The 16,686-nt window shown below is 39.2% G+C and overlaps 1 long non-coding RNA gene across 2 annotated transcripts in view; it reads right to left on the bottom strand.

The window, feature by feature from the left end:
* Nucleotides 1-1,995: 1,995 nt before the first annotated feature.
* The window catches only part of LOC102153391, a 102,743-nt gene continuing 88,052 nt past the window's right edge, over nt 1,996-16,686 (bottom strand). For both annotated transcript variants that reach the window (XR_005375843.1, XR_005375844.1), the window contains 2 exons: nt 8,703-8,848; nt 1,996-7,459 (listed from right to left, as the gene is read on the bottom strand). This is a non-coding gene — a long non-coding RNA (uncharacterized LOC102153391). The remainder of the gene's footprint in view (nt 7,460-8,702; nt 8,849-16,686) is intronic.

Here is a 16,686-nt window from a genome sequence, read left to right as displayed (position 1 = left end):
GTACCTGAAAGCAACAATAATCATTTATTTATCTTGCAGTTTCTGTGGGTGACAAATTTGGGAGCAGCTCAATTGGTCAGGTCTGGGTAAGGGTCTGCCATGAGATTATAGTCAGATGTCAGCTGGGGCTGCAGGATCTAAAGATTTGGTAGCTGGGAGATCCACTTCCGAGGTGGGTTATCCAGTGCTTGGCCGGTTAGCGCGGGCTGTTGGCAGGAGGTCACTGTGTATCCTTTGCAGGATCTCTGCGGGACTCGTCAGTGTCCTCATAACAACGTGTCAGCAGAGTGGAATTCCAACAGACAGAATCCCAAGGCAGGAGCTATTCTTTATACGACCTAGCCTTGAAAGTCCCTCACCTTACAGTTGTTGTATCCCATGGATCACACATGCCAGCCTTGATTTATGCGGAGCAGAACTACAGAAAGGTGTGAACACAGGGAAGTAAGGCTCACTAGAGGCTTAGGAGGCTAGCTACCCTATTTGCTAACCTCTCCACAAGTTTGGAAAATGGCTTGTTATCTATTGCTGACTACTAATGTTAGCCAAATTCAGAGTTATGAAAATGTGACGCAAGAGACCTGTAATTGGTGGCATGGGCCTTCAGCAAATCTTGTCACTGTCTTATCTGTATTGTGGTAACGATGAGGTAATACTATTTTCATTGAATATTTTTTCACTATGAAGAAGCTTATTCTATTCCATTAAAAATATCTGAATGATGATCTTTACCGGGTGTGCCATTTATCGAACCCTTAACTATGTACCAGTCACATGCCAGGCACTTAGAAACATTACCTAATTTAATTCTCACAATGATTATATTATCCTCATTTTGCAGAGCCCAAAAGACCCCAAAGAAGGAGAATTTCAGAAAGACACTCAAGGCATGAGATTTGAATTTATACTGATCTGAATCCAAAAAGTTGCATCTGCACTGTTCTTGTAGGTCCCTCCAGTACCCCGATCAAACTTTGTGTCCTAACATTAGTCAGGGGAAAGGGGTTACAGTGATAAGAAGGTGTACTGGGGTCGCTGGAAAGGTAGTGGAGGTAGAGAGAATACAGGCAAGGTTCGAGGTATCAAGGGAGATGCAGCAAAGGAAAGCATGGCAAGTATAGTGATCAGATTTACAGGCCCTTGAAACATCCAGACAGAAATAAAAGTGAGTATCTAGGAATATCTAGGTTGCCAAGGAGATCTTGAGGGTCGCACAGTGCAACAGAAAAGGCAGGCATGTACTTGATTAATTCAGGCTGACCAAGGTTCAGGTCTTGACTGCACCACCGCTAGTCTCTGGTGATCTGAGACCAGTTACTTGAACTCTGAGCCTCAGTGTTCTAATCTTTAAAATGGGAATGATAATGATAACATTCAACTTATCGGGCTGTTGTATGGACTCAACTAATTGCCATTATTACTGTACCTAGGAGACTGTGTGGCACATCAAAAGCCAGTAAGAACTTTTACCCTGTTTTGGGTACTCTTCTCAGTGCTTTATATGTGTTATTTTATTTAATCATTAATACAAGCTTGAATACTCCCATTTAAAAGATCCCAAGGGACGAAAGGGAGGGTATCCTTAATGCCGGAACAGTTTTAAAATGAGCTCAAACAAACCGGTAACAGAAAATAACCACACAAATTTTTTCAATAGAAAATGAGTATAGATAGATATTCTTGTTTTTTTTTTTTTTTGGATTAAAGACTCTTAAATATACTCCTTTAGCATTGTGTAATTCCAAATCTATAGCACTTAATTTGCTGCTTCATAAATATTTGTTAACTAATCCACACCCCCTCTGCTTCCCCCAATGAGTCATGAATTCTGTGAGGACCGACATTTTTCTTTGTGATTATCCTTGTATCTACAACACTTGGTACAATACCTGGCACAGTGAAGCCTCAAATATTTACTTGATTAAATAAAAGAATTTAAAGGGTTATGCTGAAGAATAGACATGAATTAGCTTTGTAATGATAAGAAAACACACATATATACACGAGGTTTTATTACAAGTGATTTTTTGCATTATTATATTCAGATATCACTTAAGCTTTAATCCAGGCTTATAGGATGGATTTGAGCACTTCTCCAGAGGAGCTTTAGGCAAGAGTCAGATGATAAATACTATCTTTCATGAATAAAGCCATTTTTTTTCCTTTTAAAACCAGCCTTCTTTTATTAAATTCTTTCCCCAGCTTTATTGACATATAATTGACAAATGGAATTGTAAGATATTTAAAGAGTACACTGTGATGATTTAATATATGTACCCACCCCAATGATGTTTTATCAGTAATAACAATGTTGTTATGTTGATTGGAGAAATTGTCTATATGGAAAATTGATCTATAAGCCCGATGTATTTTAAGCAAACATTGGAGGAGCTTGCTGTACACATATTAGTCCTCGAGTCCCTCCACAGACTGGGAAAAACAACGGACTGGTTTTTGTTTGACTCTCAATAAACACACCTTTTAAAATACTCTTGACTGGCTATTGTGCTAAACCTAGAGATATAAAGATGAACACACATAGGCCTTGTCTGCCCTCGGGGAACTTAAAATCCAGTTTGAGAGAAAGCATTGCCGGTTAAACCATGAAAAACAATCTATTTAGATGCTATAGGATTCTTAAGAAGAAGAATATTTTTATATAAAGAATTAAAGGTAGCCTAGAGAGAAACTAGGATTTTGAACATCAGAGAAGGAACAAGGAAAAAAACATTTATTTTTATGCCTATTATTTTTACATTATTTTAAGTAAAATAATTCTTTCTCAGTGCTGAGCAGTTATACTGATATGGAGAAGACAACCCTCAAGGGTTTTTTTTTTTTTTTTAATGCTTTATATTTTTAGAGAGGAATGGGGGGCCAAGGGAGAGGGAGGGAATCTTAAGCAGGCTCTATGCCCAGTGGGGAGCCCCAGGTAGGGCTTGATCTCACCACCCTGAGATCATGACCTGAAGCGAAATCAAGACTCAGCCACTTGAGGGTCTAGACTCAGCCACAAATCAACAGCGCCACCCAGGTGCCCCTATCCTCCAGGCATTTAGCACTGAGAGGTCACGTATGTCTTCAAACCCTTGAAATGGGATGTGTCATTTGTATTTTCCTGGAACGACATGTTTGAAGTTCATGTTGTTAATGTTGAGATATTTATGTTCTTGTACAGAGAAATAAACCAGGTGTTCATAGCCCATATTGGCTGCAAGCTCTTTAACAATGGTTTTGTCAAGATTCACAATGCGAATGAATTTTTTGTAAAAAAAAAAAAAAAAAACAGTAACATTAGAATTTCTGACTATAAAAGCAATACACCCATTTGCTCGCTACAGAGCTTCCTCAGCTTACAACGGGGTTATGTCCAGATAAATCCATCATCAGTTGAAAATATTACAAGTTGAAAATGCACTTAACACCCTGAGCAAGGCACGTCACAGCTGAGCCTCGCCTCCCTTAAGCGGGCTTAGGACACTCAGCTGTTGGCCCACAGTTGGGTGAAATCCTCTAACACAAAGCCTATTTTATAATAAAGTGCTGAGTAGCTCAGGTAATCCATCGAATACCGAACTGAAAGTGAGAGAGATTGGTTGAATGGGTCCAGAATGATTCTAAATGTGTCATTGTCTATCCCTGTGACCATGTGGCAGACGGGGAGCTGCGCTGGCCGCCCTGCCCAGCAGCACAGGCTGCGGCCTGCCACACGCGTACCCTCTAGACCAGCAAGGGGCCAAAATCCAAAATTCAAAGAACGGCTACTACCGAGTGCATTGGCTTTTGCACCATCATAAAGTTGAAAATTGTGATTCCAACCATCTCCAATCGCGGCCTTGTGTCTGGACTCATTTTCTGAGGATTTGCTAGGTGGCCTCCACCAGAAGCAGCAACGTAAGCGTGATGGTCAGGAGAGAGAGCTCGCTGCAGAAAGAGGGGACAGGAATGCAACGAGTCTTTGGTTCACCAGAGTGAGAAGAGTGGCCATCAGAGGTGAAGCATCCAGATACCCATGGACATGCGAGGTTATGTGGAGCTGCGGAAGAGCGTAGACGTCCTTTGAAAAGGAGGGATGGAGGAGAGAAGGCAAAGGCTAGGGGTTTAGGAAATGGCCCTGATGAAGGAATGAGCTTGAACATTTTTCCCTTCCATCACTGGGACCCACAGTTTTCACCTGCTAACTTCCTCTGGCGTGGTCAGGGTGAAATGTGTTCCAGCTTGCTTCTGTTTCACTGCGCTTTGGGAGTCCTATCCATCCTTGTGCTGCTAATTACATTACATATTCAACAAATAGTCCTTAAAAACCTACCCTACATGCATGGCATGGAAATACGGTGGCAAACAAGGAAAAGGGCCTCTTTCATGGACTTAACAGTGTTACCGAATTGGCAAGTAAACACACATCTCAAGCTTGAAATACTGCTTTTGGCATGAGAGATTTATCAGGGAGATATGGATAGTAACGCCAGGTCTGTCTACAGGCAGCAATAAGTAAGCCTCTTTTATTTGAGTTTAATTCGTTAAACTGTAGAACAGATGATATTATTCCTGTTTTCACTAAAGTGATTTTTTTCCTCATTGCAGATCTTGTAAGTAAGTGTTCACGTGGTATAGTTAAGTAATGATAAAATGTACGTTTCTAGCTATTTTTTTTTCCCTATCAGCCTTCCTCCTCCAGACAAATGTACATTTAAGGCAGAATTTAAACGTAAACCTTCAACCAACTACTCAGAATTCAGGCAGCTCTTCTGTGTTTGCAGCCACATAAAACTATAGGAGAGTAAGGCCTGGGAAGTTGTTATAATAAAATGATTTGGTGATGAGAAGAAAATGAAACAGCTGGGGCAAAATGAAGCCATGGACTCCAGGGAAAATCAAATTCATGTCCACACGAATGCTCCTACTAGCTGATGCGTTGCAAAACAAATACAATTTATTAGATAAATTTTCTATAGTGAATGTTTTTGCAGAAGCACTGGTGCACCGCTACTGAATATTATAGCAATAGACAAAATAATAAAGTTTTTAATCATGTTGATTACCGATTTTTTTTTTTGCCATTTACTTCAGAAGCTGTTAAAAAAGAAGCAATTACTTGTTGTTTCATTGGGATTGATGAAAAAGTGAAATCCAATATATAAAGAATTATGAGTTCATTTTCTTTCTTTTTCCTGGTGCAGACTTTCAACACATAATAATTTATAATGCATTTCCTTCTAATTAGACTGAACTAAGATTTCAGCCAAAGCTGCCATGAGTCCTCTATTGTTTTATTTAAATAATGACTGGATGGAAACTCAACTTTTCATCCAGGGCAGAATGGAAAGCAAGTCTAGAAGGTTGCCGTGAGAAGGGCAATGACTGTTTTTATTTAAATGGAAAGTTAGCATTTTGTGACCTTGCTGTCTAATTTTTTTTTTTTTTTGTAAAGTGTGCGTGCATTTTTTATTTTTTCACAGGGAGGTGAGACTGTGCTCTGGGGTTTTCTCTGGAGGTCTGTTCTCCTGGCTGGATGTGTATGACAGGTTTAGACATTAAATGGCTTTAAGCTTGTCAAAGAAAGGTTATTAAAAATGTCCCTGCCTTTCAGGCTCCGTGCTCAGTAGGAGCCCAAATGCAGTCCTATGGGGCTGTCTTTCTATTTAGTCATGTCATTTGGATCTTTGCCTATAGCAAAAAATGAGACACCATCTGTTATTTCTCACTAATGGCTGTCGGTGCTGGGCTTGCCTGGCTCGCTGTGCTTCTCCGCTTCCCACCAGCCGCTGGACGCAGCTCTGCTAACACGATTCTATTGAGAAGTGTGCTTTATTATCGAATGGGCTTAGAGATGTGGGATCGCTCACTCATATGCTCTCAAACACTATTCAAATCTAAGGTATTGTCATTATTTTGTCACCCCTGTGAAATCTATCAATGTTTTCTGTATCAGGGCCATCCAGGTTATATGCAGACATTGCCTTTGCGCTGACAATCATAGCTCCTCTTAATTCAGGCTTCTGTGAGTTAGCCTTTGAATTTTCACAAAACCCTAGATCTAGGCATTATTAGAGCCGAGGGAACAAGGAAAACAAGTTTACGTAACTTCGTTAGTTTCATGGTGATAAAGAGCAGAATTAGGATTCACCCCACTTAAGTCTTGGTCTCAACTGCTGTACTCTTCCTTCTCCAGCTAACATGCTGGTCAATTCGGGGTCCCACTTGGAAATTTGAAGCCGAAAAAACACAATATGTTGGAAGCAAATTATGTCTCCTTGGGTGATTTTCAGTGTCTGCGTTTATAAGTGCAGAAACCCCTTCTGTTCAGCTTCAGGAACCATCGAGGATTTCCAGCTCCGCAGTGAGCTTTACTAAAAATTCTCCTCACTTTCCAAATGGGGATTCAGAATCCAGGGAAGATCATGTGATGTCAGCCTGTTGTCAGGTTCTTATAAGCAGCACTCACTTAAGAAATATTGGCTGACACACCACTTATCATCTGGTCCCTGATGTCTTTTTCATTTCAAAATCTCGACATAGGACAGTGCTTTGGGGGAGGGGCAAACATTTGTTCTATAGCAACAGGTAACTCTTGTATTAGGCTAAAAAGTTGGTAAATTTTTCAGCTAGGAAACATTTTTATTCCCCAGGGTACAAATTTTCTTGGCGTAGTTTAAAAGACCTTATTATGTATTAGCTCTGATAGAAGGAACTACAAATGCCGAAAGAGCCAAAAGAATGAAGCTCATTTTGATTTTTTTTTTTTTATAAATTCCAAGAAGTATTGGCTCTTAAAGACTTTGCTGTGTCTCATGTGAGGCTCAAGAAATTGGTGACTACCTTGTTGCAATGCCATTTTCGGCAGTTTTTGTTGGGTATTTACTGATGGGTTGAGCAACTTGTAAGTTGTTATGAAGTGTCAATTGTTACCCAGAATGCTAGGTTTGCAATGTTCATGGAGGTTGAGCAAAAGGTTCTATTGTCAAATATTTTTGGGAACTGTTACCCTGAAAATATATGGGTCTCTTTTGGAAAAAAAAAAAACCAGAAAACTTTGATCTTTAATACATCGATGCGCATTGTAAATCTCCAATGGCATAAGATTCATAGTATTTTCTAAACCTACTCATCTGTGGAAACTGATTTTTTGAAGTTTTCATGTGTGTGGTTTTCCAGGACATACATATTGAAAAATAATTATCAGATATCCCAAACTCATATTTATGCTTTATCACCTCCCCAGATATAGCCTTTTTTTGACAGTTTTCCAGAGTGAAAGCTCATAAGCTTCATTCATGTCTTATTTTCTTTAATCTCTCACATCCGTTGGTTACCAATTCCTATACATTTTATCTCCAAACACACCCTTGGAAGTGAACTCTCCATTCCATTCCCTCGGTTCATGCCCAGCTCATGTCATTATTGTGTCTTGTCTCCATACCGGTGTGATAGCTTCCCAACTGAGTTCTCAGCTTTCCATCTGTAGTTAATGGACAGAAAAATATTTCTAAGATATAAATTGGGTTTTAAAATCAGGTCCTTACATGACTTCACAGGTTCTCCACAATGAACAATAAAAGTCATCCTCACTGGCATAGCTTTCAAGGTCTTCTGTGATCTGACCCAGGCTTCTGTCTCTCATTTTTCCTATGCTTCAGCCATATTGGCTCTCTTATGATTTCCCAAATACGGGGTGAATTTTGTCATGTAACTATGCTTTTCCTGCTTAATCTATTTGTATAACCACCTGCCTCTCTATCTTACCCACTGATAAAATTATCACTCTGTAAGGCTGTAATTAAACTCATACCTTTTGCAAAAGCTTTCTGGCTTCTCTAGGCACAGTGATATATTTGGCCCCCTATTAGTATAGCATTTCTTAGTTCAAAGTTTATGGTGTATTTTCTGGGAAGAGGTTCACAGAGAATGTGATAGTCACCTCTGAAGATGGCCCCCAAACTCTCTGCCTCCTGGTACTCAGGTCTTTTTGTAGTCTTCTTCCAATTTTTGTTAAGCTTGGTCTACAGACCAGTAGGATACTGCATGAGTGATGGTATGTCACTTCTGATGCTAGGTCACAAGAAACATCGTGGCTTTCTTTTCTGCCTCTTTCGTGGATCACTTGCTCTGAGAAGAGCCAACGGCCATGTCATGATCAATCCAATAAAGAGGCTCGTATGGCTGGGAATGGAGTTTTTCTGACATGGCCTATAGAGAACTCCTAGAGGTCTCCTTCCAATAGCCATAGTGTGAAATGAGCCATATTGAAAGTAGAGCCTCCAGCCCCAGTCAGACTTTCAGCTGGCAGCAGCCCCAACAGAAAGCTGGACTGCAAAGTCATGACATACCATTAAACCAGAACTGTCCAGCTAAGCTACTTCCAAATTCTTGACCTTTAGTAAATGCATGAGATAATGTTATTTTAACCTGCTAAGCATTCAGGCAAATATTTATTGTATAAAGCAGATAACTAATTCAGACCATTATGTTCTCGGAAGGGTCCATGACCCAAAAAGGATTGAGAATCCTGACATGCAAAATGTTCATACTTCTATTAGCGTTTATCACTGTATATCATTACTTCTTTGCCAGGTTCTCCTTACTGTAAGCCACCTCAAAACAACAAAATTGCATTCATCATTATAACTTCAGTACCTACCACATTCCTGGAAATACAATAGGCAGTTTTTAGAAAGATTTTTTCTAATTAAAGGAAAGCTTACCTTTTATCTGGAGCTTGAAGCAAATACTGGCTTATAGAAAAGATTCAAGTTACTGGAAGGCCCTCTTAGGGGCTTTAGATGCTGTGGCATGTTTACCAACAAGGCTTAGAGAATTCCAAGGTATCTGAAAATTTAAAGATGCTCTCCTGGTAAAAGATACATAGGAAAAACACATGAAAATGAGAAACATTGGCATTAAAGGGGGATGATGGCACTTTCTTTGTCCTTCAAAAAAATCTAGACCAATGACTTCTATGATATGAGAGTCAGGGAAAAAAAATCCCATAGTCATTTTGAGGTGAATGGCTTATCCATAAAAAAGGACATGATAAACTAGGGACATCCTCAGCCTACTGTGTGTGTGTGTGTGTGTGTGTGTGTGCGTCCGTGTGTGTGTGTTTCAGGTGTGTGTGGTTGAGAGACAACTAGAAAGTGTTATTTCTGTAAAACTCAATGTCTGGCTTGAAGACATTTTTATGAGAGTCTATAAAAGGCACACAGGGCTTTTGCATAGAGTTAACCAAAGTATGTCTGCCTTAAAAAAAAGGGTTCTTCATAATTGTCCAAAACCACTGATTAAGGTACTTCATATCAATTCTAGTTTACGATAAGAAACAGATATGAAGAATATTACTTCTTTTCCTTGTTGTTTTGCAAGAGAAAGAACTCTCTTATACAAAAATGACTGAGTGGGCCATCTAGCAATGACGACTATACAGTACGCTGTACACAAAGAAAATATAGAAATTCCAGATAATTCAAAAATACAAAACCAGAAGGAATTAGAAGAAAAGAATGGGTTTATCAGAAGATAGCTGCCTTACAAGCACCTTTGTCCATTTATAGTTTTTATTCAACAGTTGAGTCAAAGTTTACAATTTTGGAGGTAAAAAATTGGTACTATCTGCTCATACTCTTGTTTTCTCACTCTTCACACTTCAGCTGCATTCAGGTTACTTCACTAGCCACAATCAGCAATAGGGAGTCAGCATTTTCAACATTTTGACATCTCTAGGGGTGGGTGGGGGTGTGGTGAGGAACAGGAAAACAAGATAAAAAACAACTTTCTTAAAATGTAAATGCTGTACTTCCAGGACATTATAACTAACTTTAGCCAGGACTGAGACTTCTGAAAATCTTACTATTATGTCATCAGAAAGAAATCACTAAAACTTTGCTTTTTCCTTGGGCAACTTGTAATGGCATCCTTTCATCAGAACTTTGCCTCTGTGGAGGACTAGTTTGCTTTGCTCTTATTTGTTTTCTTTTGTTCTGTGTTGTTTTGTTTTAAAGAGGGAGGGGCAGAGGGTGAAGGAGAGAGAGAATCCCAAGCAGCCTCCATGTCTGGCACGGAGCTCCACCCCGGGCTCCATCTCACAACCTGAGATCATGACTTGACTTAAAATCAAGAGTCAGATGCTCAACCAACTGAGCCATCCAGGCGCCCCCGTTTGTTTTTAATTGAAAGTATGTCATTCACAAAGTCCTTTCATTGAAATGGACTTAAATATTCAACATCTCCAATACCCTTTTAACATCTCTGCAAGATTCTATCCAAAGTGTGATCTAGCTTACACTTACATAGCTCCAAAGACAGAAACTGGTTGCCTTCAAAACATTGACACAGGAAGTTCTTTTTTATTTTAAACTAAAATAGTTTTCTATACCTCCACCCAATGGTACTGTAGCAGGCCAGTTCCCCTTCTAGAAGACAGGGTATCTGGAAAGCTCTCACACTGCCCAAGTCTACCCCACTTTCATCCCACCATTGCCATCTGCTATTGAAATTAAGCATAAGACTTCTCTGGGTTCGCATTTCTTTTAGTCCAGGAATGGGCTCCTCCTTCCTGATGCAAGAGTTTAGTGCATGCCCTTTCCCAGCCCTGCATGTTCCCTCATCATTTACCCAGTTAACTGTTAACTCGTCCTCGGAGCTCAGCCTAACTGTTGCTTCTTCAGAGAAGCAGTGTCATACACTGCCCACAGATCCCCAGTTATGCCTATTTAAAGCACACAGCACATCTTCATTGCTTTTGTTACAGTCAGTAATTTTATATCTGTGCGACTGTTCGGTAAATGTCTGTGCCCCCCAGTGGACTCCATGCTCTATAGGGCAGAGAACTCTGGATCCCCAACACTGGCACATGCCCCACCTCGTACATAATAGGCATTCAATAAATAGTTGTTGAATAAATGAATGAAAGAATTCCTCATAGGTCATGGGCTTGATCATCTTAACAACCAAGGAGCTCTTCTCTTTAAGAGAAGAGAGTTGCCCAGGATTGTTTTGACCAGCAAACCATAGAATGGATCTGTTGCATTTCTTACTTAGATATATATTATGATTAGTTTAATGTAGCTCAGGACCTCTGGTAGTCACAACACCCTGCATGACCCTATTGATCTGCAGAAAGATTTTTCCTCCAGTGGTGCTGGTATAGCTTCACCCTTACCCTACCCCCCATTTTTGTTTTTGGTTTTTTAATCCAGGCATAGGAGCTGACACCAACCAGACTGTAACCAAAAGCATCAAGGGCCTTGTCTTGTACATATAGGAGATTTCCCCAATCTTTTAGAAGCAATAAGAAGCTAGTTTTGGTCCAGGGTTTGGCCAGTATTAATCAACTCTGCTAGAATCCTAACTACTTAAAGACAGGTCCTTAGCCCTATAGAAGGTCTGAATACTAAACTAACTGACAGGAGGCGCAACCTAGTCAAAACTCAAGTTTCAAAGTTGGCCCAAATCAGAATTAGGAAAAAAACGCAATTTGGTGTCTAAAGGGGACATTTAGACCCTATACCATTTCTGTACTAGATTTCCTGCCTCACTGGAAGTAAATAAGACTCTAGATGGGAGATTAAAAAGGACACTAGAACCCAGCAGAATTACTGGGGCCACAGAATTCCAATTCAAACAAGGATGATCACCAGGGTCATCATATGACTAACATTTGAGAGTGCAGGAGAGGGGGGTTATTAAGAATAATATGAAGACAGTGAGTGTCACAGGGGGCAATCTTTGTAAACCAAGATGTATGGTCATCGTAGTGATAGCTTAATTTTTCAGTCCTACCTGCTTCTGACGCTATTAACTATTTCCTGCTTTATTTTTCTCATCTGCAAAAAGAAAGCAGATCATATTTACTTGATGAGTAGTGTTTAACACACCATTGACACAGTGTAGATGCTCAAATTTAATTATTATTGATCACTCTACTAGCCCTAATACTGACTCAGAAATTGAGGTATTGCTTCTGGAAAGAGAGTCAAAGAGGCCCCAGCAGACATAGCACTGTGCCAGTAGAGACAGAGAAAAGTAGGTGTAGCAGGGCAGAGATTTGTTTTAGCTTAGCTGTGTGTGGGCTGGGGTGTTGGCTTTCTAATTGCCATCAAATCGTAGAACTCAAGAAATTGTCTTGCCTACTCCTGTGCCCAGTACTAACCAGTGAGGGCAGTACTCCTTTCAGGGAGGTATTTTTAACAACTAACACTAGAGGCCTAAAGCAATTAGTGGAGCAGCTGTTTGATTTCTGAGCCAAGTACTCAGGAAAACCTGTGTATGAGGAGAAAAGAAGAAGGCATGATTCGTCTGTAGATTTAGAAGCCCAGGCCCCATCCCAGAGGAATACTCCCAGGCAATAACACTCAATTCTCCCAAACTCACACTTCATTTTCTTGGTTCATGTATGTAGGATTTCCATTGTTCTTCATTCTTTCTGAATATTTTTCCAAACATTAGAATCTTGAAGGCAAGTTTCCAGGGAAGGGAAAGAAAACACAAAACAGAAGAAAAGATAATGGACAATGGCTGGTTCTCTTTCTTTCTTTCTCTTTCTTTCTTTTTCTTCCTTTCTTTCTTTCTTTCTTTCTTTCTTTCTTTCTTTCTTTCTTTCTTCTTTCTTTCTTCTTTCTCTTTCTTTCTTTCTTTCTTTCTTTCTTTCTTTCTTTCTTTTTTCTTCTTTCTTTTTTTTCTGAAAGTTTTCAGGTAGTTTGCCAACTTCAAAACACAGTGATATGCTAAAGATATAGCAATCAGATAAAATAGGAGCCAACTAGCACAAAATTAGCATCTTCCTGGGAAGTCAGAGAATGAGGGAAGCTTCCAGGACTCGCTTCCAATTCCTCCTCATTATTCACAAGATGGAGCTGGCAGTAAGGCCGCGTGGGGTGGAAAGTGTTGGTGATCAAGACAGCTAAGTTCGCATTCACAGCTCCTCTGGAAGAAAGTGGAGGGGTTTCTGTCCTCAGCCTTGGGGAGGTGGGAGAGGAGATAAAACACTGGAAAACTGTCTCAACACTTTCTCTGTCTCTTGTAGTGAGAAGAAGAATGACATAGTGATGAAGAGTCGACTTTGGAGCTAGACTGTTGGGCTCCGATCTCTGCTCTACCCTATTAGCTATGAGACCTGGAACATATTATTTCACCTCTTTACACCTCGTTTTTCTCATCTCTAAAGTGAGAGTAATTCAACCTCATAGGATCTTTTTGAGGACTAAATGACTTAACACATGTCAGGTTTTAAGGTCTGGCTCAGAGTAAGTATTCTATGAGGGTGGTCTGTGGTGATGATGATAATGACGATGGAAATCCTCTTGCCTCCCCTTGTCCTCACTTCAGGTGCATCAAGAGCCCATATCCTTTCTTACACAATTCAAAGTGTCTTACCATTGATTCATCCACTCAATAAGCAAACTTGTGCCTTATCATCTCTCTGTGCCCAGTGTCTACCATAGTGTCTAGGATATGGCATTTCCTAAATGTTTATTGAACTGAACTATTGTACATGCTTATGTACAATATAGAGCAATGCACACTTGGGATCCCAATTTGACAGGATCTTAAGTTTACTTAAGATGTCTAAATGAAAAAAGAAATCCCAATACAGTGCATACCCTAACTACATGAGATGCACTGTGACATTTTTTTTTTCTGCATTGATTTCTGTTATGTCCTGTTTTAGTCTGGTGGAGTTGATTTTATCACCACAATACGTGTTTTTAGGCACTCTCCCCTATTGCTGCTATCCTTGTTTGCATATATTGAGTTTCATGGTCCTCATCTGTGGAAATGCAAAGTTCGATCAATGTTCAAATGTTTGGTTCCGAAAGACACTGACGTTTCCAGTGAGCTAGAGGGCAAAAGTCCAAGAGTGGCTAAGTTACATGGAGATTTAGACCCCTAAAAAACAATCGAGCATTGTAGAAGTAGTCAAGCTTAATGGGCTGCTTGAAACCAGTGACTGTTAGTTGAACTTTCCTAAAAAGTACCAAAAAGAAAAGAAAGGAAAAGAGAAAAATAAAACCAAGAGGGGCGGGGGGAGGGGAGAGTAAAACTCCAAGAGAACCTGAATGACCTCCATTTAAGAATTCAAATCTCAGGGATCCCTGGGTGGCACAGCAGTTTAGCGCCTGCCTTTGGCCCAGGGCGCGATCCTGGAGATCTGGAATCGAATCCCATGTCCGGCTCCCGGTGCATGGAGCCTGCTTATGTCTCTGCCTCTCTCTCTCTCTCTCTCTCTCTCTGTGACTATCATAAATAAATAATAATTTAAAAAAATTTAAAAAATTCAAATCTCAGTCTCTTTGGGTTAGTAACAAAATCACCTTGGGTGGAGTCATTATCTTTCTAAAATCATAAATTTGAGTGTTAGCTAATCAGCTAATCTCAAAACATGGTACCTTTTATAAATTCATATTTAAGTTTTATTCAGGTAGCTCTCTTACTGCTTTCACCCCTCTAAAGAAAGATTTTATCCACAGTCTTGGCAAATGGGGATCTGGAGCCCCACATGGTGACATCATTGTGCCAGGGCCCTTCCTTGGGTTAGGTTTGGAGGGGGAGTGTTGAGAGGAGGTAGATAAAGGGAGGGTGAGCAATTGCAGCAAAAGAATACTTTGAACTTGCTGATCTAGTCTGGATTGTATGAAGATGAGGAAATTCATTAATAGGTAGGGCACATCAGAATGAACCGGTCATCCATAAAATCCAAACATATGCTAAAAGCTTGCCTTTCCATCTGTACCTTGTGGATTTGGTTTTAATATCGTGCTCCATTTTGAAGGATTTGCTCAAATCAACAGTTCAAAAATGATTCACAAGGGAAAAGCTTGGATGAAGAATTCCTGTTCATGTTTTATTAATGGAATTTGCCATTAAAATGAAAAAAGCTCCCCCCCCCAACAACAAAATAGCCCCTTATTTCTCAGATTGCTTTTATAATTGTTATTTTGGGTTTTATTTGAGGTTGCTTGAGATTTGTTTTTAATTTTGAACACAATCTTAATAGAATTCATCATTTTTGTCTGCTGACTAAACTCTGAGGAAGCATCATCTGGTGGTTGTCCCCTGTGCCTCTAATTGCTTAATTAACATTCAAATCCAAGGTTTTAGGAAAGGATTGGTATTATTATAAGTTATGAGATACTTAATTGCTGCCATGACACCTTTGAAGCTGTCATATAGTATCTATAAAGAGATTCGTGGGAGATGGGTCTAGCTTGAGATGAAATGAAAAATCACAGGTTTTTAAAGAACAATGTGAATAATAACTCAGAGATTAGCATTCCTCTTCTAGAAAAAGAATTGCTTAACCATGAAATTTGTAACTCAATGCTGTTTATTCAATCCAATAAATGAATAACTTTCTAAAAATATCCATGGATTTAAAATTTTTTAATGTCCTTTTCAAGCAATATTTAAACCAGTTAGGTGCCAGTATATTTCATTTTATTCATGAATTTCAGAGAATTTCATAAATAACTAGTGCCACTTGAGGAAAATATGGCACAAGAGAACTCATTGAGGCACATTTAGAGAATATGCCCCATAACCAAGTACAACTTCTTTGATGTGTACATGTAAAATATTTTATCTGGAAAATATTATTCCCCCCAAATAATTACAGGTACCTCTTCCTCCTATAGGAATAATTTAATTTGTAACATAATCTTTTAAATTTTGCAAAAGAAAAACAGAAGTAACAACTTATGGAATTGTTTACACAAACTCAAATCAGAAAAAAAAGTGTTTTGTTGGAAAAATACAAATCAATAAAGGAAAAAAAAGTCAAGATTATAGTGGATAGATGGATAATGAGCACACATAAATAATTCAAAAATGTGGAAATGTTAAATAAATATTAAATAAGAATGTGTAAACATCCTTAATAAACAATCAAAAATGCAAGTTGAGGGGCACCTGGGTGGCTCAATAGGTTCAGCACCTGCCTTAGGCTCAGGTCATGATCTTGGGGTCCTGAGATACAGTCCCACATTGCCTTGCCAGGCTCTCCCTCTGCCCTTCCCCTCCCCCGACTCGTGCACTCCCCTCTCTCATGCATCTGTGCTCTCTCACTCTCTCCCAAATAAATAGAGAAAGAAAATCTTTTAACAAATTATTTTAACAAAGAATAATAATATTTAATGTCACAAAATGGTGGGAAACCTGTACATTCACCACTGGTCATAGAATAGATTGATATAACATTAAAAAAATAATTCATTAGTATCAATCGACTGTAAAATATTTTATATAATTAAGGTGACTAATCTTGTGTTAATTTTTCCAAAGAAATTTTTCAAAGGAAGTAGAAAACGTAGAAACATGCTTATGTTGGTATCATCTGTTAGTGCAAAGAAATTGGAGACTGCATTAACACCTAAAACCAGGGGAAAGTCATTCAGTGGTTTCGTCGGCCAAGAAGGTTGAAAATTGTTAACAACTTTAATAATATTATTTATAATGTAATACTAGGTGAGGAGTAGGATAGAAAATTATATTTATGCCAAAATAAGAAGATATGCATGATGAAAGAGCACAGAAATAGAGAAATGGTTGCTGTGTTGGAGTAGTGGAATTATAGGCGGTATTGAAGAGACAACGTACTACTGGAGAACGAAATAGGTCAAGGTGGGGCTGGTGTTTGTTGGTTGTGCCATCTTTTAAAATTATAGCCTCTATGAGTCTCATTTTTCTCTATTGCAA

The sequence above is a fragment of the Canis lupus genome, chromosome 21 (assembly GCF_011100685.1).
Source record: "Canis lupus familiaris isolate Mischka breed German Shepherd chromosome 21, alternate assembly UU_Cfam_GSD_1.0, whole genome shotgun sequence".
In the NCBI taxonomy this organism is placed as follows: domain Eukaryota; kingdom Metazoa; phylum Chordata; class Mammalia; order Carnivora; family Canidae; genus Canis; species Canis lupus.
This window is presented reverse-complemented; position numbering and strand designations above follow the sequence as displayed.